At 39.6% G+C, this 9,008-nt stretch overlaps 1 pseudogene; it reads left to right on the plus strand.

Moving 5' to 3' along the window:
- Positions 1–1,237: 1,237 nt before the first annotated feature.
- LOC102909935 (prostaglandin E synthase 3-like) lies at positions 1,238–8,251 on the plus strand (annotated as a pseudogene).
- The last annotated feature ends 757 nt before the right edge of the window (positions 8,252–9,008 follow it).

The raw sequence follows: 9,008 nt of genomic DNA on the forward strand, positions 1-9,008 counted from the left end.
GCGTGCGTGCGTGCGTGCGTGCGTGCGTGCGTGCGTGCGTGCGTGCCTGTGTGTGTGTGTGTGTGTGTGTGTGTGTGTGTGTGTGTGTGTGTGTGTTGGATTTCAAACCAGGGACAAAATGACTGAGGTGCCTATAATCCAACCATTTTGGTTTCCTGGTTCCCCCTTGTCTACTCTCTCTGTGCCTCCTGGTGGCTACACCTAGTTCCCCTCTCTACACTCTCCCTTCTCTTCCTCCTCCTCCTCACATGGCTCAGGGTCATATCAACTCAGGACTCTCCCAGATGTCCCTGCCTCTGCCTCTGCTCTCCCTTTTTATCTACAATAAACATTCCCCTCCATTTTACCTAGGAGCAGTCATGCCCTTTTATTTATTTATTTATTTTCATTCAGTGTGATTAGCAGAAAAGATGAGTGTGGTAATATATTGTGTATCAAATAAAGCTTGCCTGAGGATCAGAGGACACAGCCAGCAACTAGATTAAACATAGAGGCCAGGCAGGGCTGGCACACACCTTTAATCCTTGCACTCAGGAGGCAGAGATCTGTCTGGATTTCTGTGAGTTCAAAGCCAACCTTGGACTAAATGAGATTGATTCAGTTTGAAGAGAAACAAAGCCAGGTGGTGGTGGCACACACCTTCAATCCTAGTACTTAGAAGTCACACACCATTAATCCCAGTACTAGGAAGGAAGTGAAATGGCTGGGCAGAGAAAAGCATATAAGTTGGATTTGTGCAACAGATGAGGGCTGTGTAGCACTTTTGTAGGAGTCAAATCCTGAGGTAAGTATGCTTCTTTTCAAGGAACACAACTGACAGAATAGCTTTAGTAAAAACTTGGGATGTGTATGGAATGAGATTCAGATATCAGTGATCCCAGAGACAACAGTAGCCCAAGAGATAATGGTATCAGTACCTGGACTATTGTTGGAAGTTATATAGTATGCTGTGACTCCAAGTTCAGAAGACGAGCTCAAGAGAGAGGGCTGCTAACGACCCCTTGCACTCACACATGCTAATTCTCTGTCCTCATGCTCCTTCTCCTCCACTTTCCTCTTCTGAACTGAGGGAGCTGCTTTCCACGCAGTGCATTCTGGGCATCCAGGTTGAGCCCATGGCTGCTGTTGCCTTAGGGCAGCAAGAAGAGGCCTCAACTGGGCAGAAGATGTTGGAGAGGAGTTGACTCACATGCTGCTGCCAGTGAGACCCACTTACCTGCCCCCTGCCCCATTTACCATGCAGCCTGCTTCTGCAAAGTGGTACAATAGAAGGGACCATGTAGTCACTGAATTTTGTGTTGAAGACAGTTAAAGATGTTAATGTAAATTTTGAAAAATCCAAACTTATTTTCAGTTGTCTTGGAGGAAGTGATCATTTTAAGCATTTAAATGAAATTGATCTTTTTCATTGTATTGATCCAAATGATTCCAAGCATAAAATAATAGGCACATCAATTTTATGTTGTTTTTGGACAGGAGAATCTGGCCAATCGTGGCCTAGGTTAACAAAGGAGAGGGTAAAGCTTAATTGGCTTAGTGTGGACTTCATTTTGTTGGTATCCATGGCTTTTCTTGTCCTGCAGAAACAAAGCAAAACCCCTTCCCCAAAATAGTTTTGTTATCCTGGTTTCCATTCTGAGGTCAACACATCTTTGAAGTAAACAGGTTGGTTTAGCTCAGGAATTTTTTCTGTTGTCCAATGTCTCTCTGCAGCTGTTCGTTTCTCTTCAGCATTGAGAAAATTCAAGGTTACTAAAGCATTATGCAATCTATTTCTAGGGGTCATTGTTACCTCTTTCTGTTTATTTAGCATATCCTTTAAATTTAAATTAGATCTTTCTATGACTACTTGGCCTGTGGGATTGTAGTATTCCTGTAATATGCTTTATATTGTAATATGCAAAAAAATTGTCTCATTTTATTTGAGACATATGCTGGAGCATTGTCAGTCTTAATTTGTACAGGTATTACCATGATGTCCATAACTTCTAATAGGTGTGCAATCACAGAATCAGCCTATTCAGAATTCATAAGAGTTGCCCATTGAAATACTGAGTAGGTGTCAATGGTATGGTTATTTTAATCTTCCAAATTCTGCAAAATGAAACACATCCATCTGCCAAATTTTATTTCCCTGTATACCTTTAGGATTTCTTCCTGCAGATAATGGAATTTGTTTATAGAAGGAACAAGTAGGACATTTTTTTTTTTTTTTACAATTTCCTTGGCTGTTGTGAAGTGATGGAAAAGTCCCTTTTCAAAACCTTTGCTATTCACATAGTGTTTCTGATGAAATTCTGAGGCTTCTAGCACATTACCTATTAATAATTGATCAATCTCATCATTATCTTGTGCTAGAGAACCTGATGTGTTATATGTATATATATGATGTTCTCTACTTCTGATGATTTCCTGTAATTGTATAAATAGTGAAGTTACTTCTGTATTATCAGGAATAAATTCAGCAGTTTCAGTATGTAAAACAACTCTCTCTGCATATTGAGAGTCAGTGACTATATTGAAGGGTTCTGTGAAGTCCATTAGAACCATAAGAATGGCATACAGTTCTGTCTTTTGTACAAAATAGTAGGGGATTTGACCCACTTTACTTAAGTTTCCTGATTTATATCCTACTGTTCCTGATTTATTTGCTTCAGTATAGAATGTGGGGACTCCAGAGATTGGCTTTTGCCATACAGTGTGAGGAAGGACCCATTCAGTTCTTTTTTATGAATTCTATTCTCTTGCATTTGGGATAACAATTGTTAATCTCTCCCAAAAAGTTACTGCAGGCTCTTTGCCAGTATTAATTATATTTCCATAAAGATGAAATTTCCTCATTAGTTAAAGGTACTACAATTTCTGCTGGGTCCATTCCTGTCAACTGATGAAGTCTTAATTTTCCTTTTAGTATCAAATCAGAGAGATCTTTTCTACATAAGTCATTTACTTCTTACTCAGTTTACATGGTAGAAATATCCATTCCAATATAATATCTTCCCTCTGCATCAAAATACCTGTGGAGGAGTGTATGGAGGGGAGTGTGACCAGAATGCAGTTAAGTTCTGGATTCACATGATCCACATGTGCTTCTCATATTTTTTTTCTACCAGATCAAATTACTTCTCAGCTTCAGCTGATAATTCTCTTGGACTATTTAATTCCTTGTCCCCTTTTAAGATATTAGCCAAATTTACTAGTTCATCTTTAGATATTCCAATGATCACACCTGTAAGTTGAAAATGCTTCCTAACATATTTTTTTCAAAATCATTAAAAGTCTGCAATTGATCTCTCCTGGGTTATACCTTTTGGTGTCTAAGATTTTGGAGATCTATCTTATATCCTAAGCAATTAATAGAATCTCCTTTTTGTATCTTTTCAGAAGCAATTTGTAGTCCCCAGTGAGGCAAAACTTGCTTTACTTCTTTTAACATGCTTTCTAAGGAACCTAACTTTGCATCAGTTAATAAGATTTACCCATATAATGATAAATTATAGACTGTGGAAAATTTCTCAGAATTATTTCCAATGGTCTGTGCAGGGTAGGGCCATTTAACATTCCCTGTGGGAGGACCTTCCATTGATATCTCTTGACTGGCTGGGAATTATTATAAGTAGGTACTGTGAAGGCAAATTTTTCTCTGTTCTTTTCTTGTAGAGCTATGATAAAGAAACAGTCTTTTAAGTCAATAACTATAATATGCCATTCTTTGGGTAACAGAGAGGGCAAGAGCATCCCATTCTGTAAGGAGCTCTTAGGCTGAATTACTTTATTAATGGCTCTCAGATCTGTCAGCATTCTTCATTTACCAGATTTCTTTTTAATAACAAATTCAGGAGAATTCCAAGGGTTGGTATATTCTTCAATGTGTTGAGCATTTAACTGCTCCTGAACCAGCTGTTCTAATGCTTGTAATTTCTCTTGTGTCATAGGTCATTGTCCAACCCAGAGCAGTTTATCAGTTAGCCATTTTAAAGGTAGGGCCCTTGGTACTTCTGAGAGTTCAACAGCAGTTGTGCTTTGTTTATGTACAGCCTGAATGGTTGGTGGCTGTTTTTTATAGCATGCTATGATATTATTCCTAGGAACATGCATTGGTCTGTATTCTACTTCTGAGATTGGAGGAATTTCAATCTGGGTATTCCACTGTTGTAACAGATCTCAGCCCCAAAGATTCACCACTACATTTGCCACCTATGGCCTCAGCCTTCCTCTCTGTCCTTCTGGCCCTGTGCATTCAACCAATCTCAAACTGTGTTTTACCTGAGATAGGGTTCTAATTCCTAGAAATTGGACATCTACCTTTTGAAGAGGCCAATTCTGATGCCATGATTTGGTGTAATTATTGTCACATCCACACCTGTTTCTACCAGGCCTTCCAGAATAATGCCATTAATTCATACTCTAAGCTTTGGTCTTTGTTCACTTATGGAAGTCTGCCAAAATATTTGTTTTATAGTGTTTTTTTGGAATTTTTGATTCATCTATCAGAACTGTTCTATCATCCAGTGCAGTATTCTTTACATTAGACACTGAGTTATTTAATTGTCCTGGGGAGGAATTTCTTCCACAGTGGCTGGTAATGTTTGGACCCTGTTCAATTTGGGGGCCTGTGAGAGGCCCCCTAAGTTGTTTCCTGCTGGTAAAGGGTTGCTTTGTATGTCTATTGTTGATCTGCATTTATTGGTCCAATGTTGACCTTTGTGACATCTTCTGCATAATCCAAATGGTTGGGGTCTCCTGTTTGGGTTATTTATAGAAGAAGCATTCATTTTAGGAGCAACCTTTGTACAATTTTTCTTATATGACCTGGTGTACCACAGTTAAAACATTTGGTACCTTGAGGCCTCCTTCCACCTTTGGAAATTGATTCTCCTATCCAAGCCTCATTGCCATAGTTAAGAGACTCAACACCATTTGTATATTGAATCCATTCCTTCAAAGGTGCTTATATTGTCTTTAAAGGTGTATGTATTCTTTTGCATTCTGTATTAGCATTATTAAAAGCCAAAGATTGAGTTAATACTTGTCTTAATCCTTGTCTGATACTGCCTTGTTTATAGCTTTGGCCAGTTCTTATAAAAAATTAGTAAATGGTTCTTTTGGTCCTTGGAAAACCTTCATATATAGCTCAGCTGGTTTTCCTGATTCTGGAATTTCCTCCCAAGCACTTAAAGCTGCTGTATGGCATAGGGATAATATATGCTCATCAAAGGTAGCTTGTACATTTATATCAGCAAAACAGCCCTCACCAAGAATTTGATCTTGAGAGATCTCCAAACCTCTGGTCTTACTTTGTTGTTCAAGGATTTTAGTCTCTTCTCTCAACCAACTTTTCAATTGTAACTGCTGGATGTATTCTAAGACAGCTGAGATTAACTGATTTCAGTCATCTGGTATTATTCTATTTGTAGAGGATCATGTATTTAACATCTGTTTTACATATGTTGAATGTATACCATAGCTGACCACTGCTTTCTTAATGTTTTTTTTTTAAATCTCTCATATAAATAGGTTGCCAGAAGTATTGCATGTATGACTCAGGATGTTTATCATCTGCTGGCTTCTCTCAGATGGTGACAGAATAAGCCATTTTATAAGAGCCACCTGGAGACATTACGACTTGTATGGCTTTGCCCTTCTGCTTATTAGTTTCTTTGTTATCTTTACTGAGAGACTCTCCCAGAGCTTGAAATTGATTAATTACCATCTTTTGCAGCATTTGAACTTCCTCCATTGTAAAGGATTCTAGAGATTTCATAGAATCATACAATTTTATGTGTTCATCTGAAACATATAATTTCATAGACTTTATTCTATCAATTAGTGATGATCTTTCCTCCTTATAAATTATCTGAATTGCATTAATATTGCTCTGAAGAGTTATTGCTTCATCCATCAAATATTCATATTTATTTTCAATAGAATTAAATCTGGCTGTCCACTTATTATTAATGAACTGAATTTCTTGTGGTAAGTTAGCAGATTCCAAAGAAAGAACCCATTTTTCAAAATCCTCACTATTACTCTGCAAAGCCTGATGTTCTTGTGGTGAATTAGCAGTTTCCATAGAAAGAATCCTTCTATTTAAGTCTTCATTACTACTTTGTAAAGCCTGTATCTGTCTCATTAATGTTTCATTTTTGCTGTTATTAAGGCAATTTTCAATGATATGATGTGAATCACTATGCTAATTGCTATTATAGTGAACATTGTATACATCCCAGGAAGACTATATATGTTCTGTAAAATTTCATTCATAGTGCAAACAAAAATGTCTTTAAATTCCTGATATATGATATTGTCTGTCATTTTTTGAGAAATATTCAAAACTTATACAGAAAAATTTTATTAATTTTTTTTATTTATTAATCAGCTTAAGGTGCAAATTTATTGAGTAAATTTACCTTAGATGAAATCCTTGAGAGCTGGTGTCCCAGTTCTCATGGTGGTTTTTGGTTGTAGGTATAACGCTAAAGCAGGTCCTGAAGCGTTTTCTGAAGACCTTGACTTGTATTGGGCTTAAACAGCTACTGAACAAGTTTAATAAGTAGCTGCCTGTTGGTGGAGATGCTATGGAGCCAGCTATGTGCATATGGAATGGGGGATGCAGACTTGGGGGGAAGCAGACATGGGCAGCAACACGGGCTGGACTCAGTGGGGGTGGGTGGGCACCTAAGGTGTGGCGGTGAAGGCTGCCCAGTGGGGAAGGCTGTACAGCGGGCAAATAGGCTGCGGGGGCAGCAACGAAGACTGGAGGCACCCCCGAGGGGGTAGGGTTGCCACGGAGGTGTGCTAGCTCACTCTCACACTCGCATGCACTCTTCCTAGCATGCATTCTCCCTAGCTGCAGCACTAGGCATAAGCAGTATTAAAGGATAAACAGTATTAAAGGATGCAGCAGCATAAACTGGCTACTCTGGGTGCTATTCTGGGTACTCAGTGGTGTTTCCGGGACTGGTGGGGGCGCGCGGTTTGAAAGCAGAGATCTGAGCTACTGCTAGTTCCCTGCAGATTGTGGGGACTGCTCACCGTGTCTGTGGGGACTGCTCACCGAGTCTGTGAGGACTGCTCACCAGTCTGTGAGGACTGCTCACCGAGTCTGTGAGGACTGCTCACCGAGTCTGTGAGGACTGCTCACCGAGTCTGTGAGGACTGCTCACCGAGTTTGTAGGAACTGCTCACCGAGTCTGTGGGCGGCATCCATGGAAGCTATCTGTGTGGGTAAAGGGCTGCAGATGGCTCACCCATGCTCCCATCTAGGAGTACCAGGTAGAATGAGAAATGAATGGAGTCTATTTAATGAACAAAGGAATTTATTAGGGTGTAACTCACTATAGCACGGGAGATATATCGTAGTGTCTGGGAAAGCCGAGCTATGTCCCACGCTGATCTTCTGCCTGGTCCAAGCTCTGCCTGGTCAGTCTCAGCATCCAAACCATGAGGGAGCCAAGAGAGCATCATACATGCATCCCAGGTCTTAAGAGTCCTGAATGGCCATGCCCAGGGGTATGTACTTGAAGGTCATAGGCAGGTGTAGCAGTCACCTGCTGCCTCTCTCAAGGTGGTGCTTCAAGGTCATAGCTAGACCAGCTACCCACTACAGATATTAATGCAAATTTTGAAAAATCCAAACTTACTTTCAGTTGTTTTGGAGGAAGTGATAATTTTAGACATTTAAATAAAATTGACCTTTTTCACTGTATTGATCCAAATGATTCCAAGCATAAAAGAATGGACAGATTAGGGATGGAGAGATGGCTCAGAGGTTAAGAGCACTGACTGCTCTTCCAGAGGTCCTGAGTTCAATTCCCAGCAACCACATGTTGGCTCACAACCATCTGTAATGAGATCTGGCGCCCTCTTCTGTATATATAATAAATACATAAATCTTAAAAAAAAAGAATACTGTGACTTAACAGAAGTGAAGTCACTTTAACAAAGAAAAAGAATGGACAGGTTAATTTTATGTTGTTTGTGGAAAGGAGAATCTGGCCAGTCGTGGCCTGGTTAACAAAGGAGAGTACACAGCTTAACTGGCTAAGCATGGACTTCACCCATGGGAAAGACTGGGAGGATGATTCAGATGAAGACAATTTTGACTGTTTCTCTGAGATGATGGATCACATGGGTGGTGATGGGGATGTAGATTTACCAGAAGTAGATGGAGCAGATGATGATTCACAAGACAGTGATGATGAAAAAAAAAAATGCCAGATCTGGAGTAAGGAATGTTGTCATTGCCTGGATTTTGTGGAAGTGAAATAACTTCTGTAAGATTTAATAATTGAGAAAATTCCCGAGTCGGCAACTCTAAAGGCAGGTGGTGTATTTGCCTCCTTTAACCCATTTTTAAACCTGTTTTTTTTTTAAGGCTTCACTGAGGGTTGATAATGTATCATTGTATGGGGCAATGTAAGTCAGCTAAGGCAATATCCTTATGCATGAACATTTCCCAGGATTCCAGGAAGCAGTTGAGATCCTAGGCAACTGACACAGCATCTCTGATGAATAAACACACTTTACCTAGGTCTTCTTTCTGTGACAGTTACTTACGTGTTAGGAAGCTCTCGGCTTAGGGAAGAGAACGAGTTTTAGATGCTAGACCGTGGACTTGAAGGGGCTGAGATAAATTGGCTGACATCTTAACCTGACATCCTGCCATTTTTCCAGTGTACCTTTCAGAATTATTCCACTAAAGTTTATTTTTCAAAAAATGTACTTTACATTATTGTGTGTGATCACTTGTCAGTGGTGAGGTGTATTTTAGCTAAAACCAGTGAATGCCCTAACTTAGATGGTTCTTGAAGCCTATACATTTGGTATTGTTTGGCTCTTAAGCTCTTACATCTCTTAGCATGGAGGACGAAGAAAGCTGTACATTGTTGCTTGAGAGTCTGTGCACGTTAGACCAGATCTGTATTTGCACTGTCAGTATGAGTGGAAAATGTTAATACACTATCGGATTTTTATCTCGTGTTTTGATTTCACCTTATGCCTTGGCT

Source organism: Peromyscus maniculatus, chromosome 7 (assembly GCF_049852395.1).
Source record: "Peromyscus maniculatus bairdii isolate BWxNUB_F1_BW_parent chromosome 7, HU_Pman_BW_mat_3.1, whole genome shotgun sequence".
Taxonomy (NCBI): Eukaryota; Metazoa; Chordata; class Mammalia; order Rodentia; family Cricetidae; genus Peromyscus; species Peromyscus maniculatus.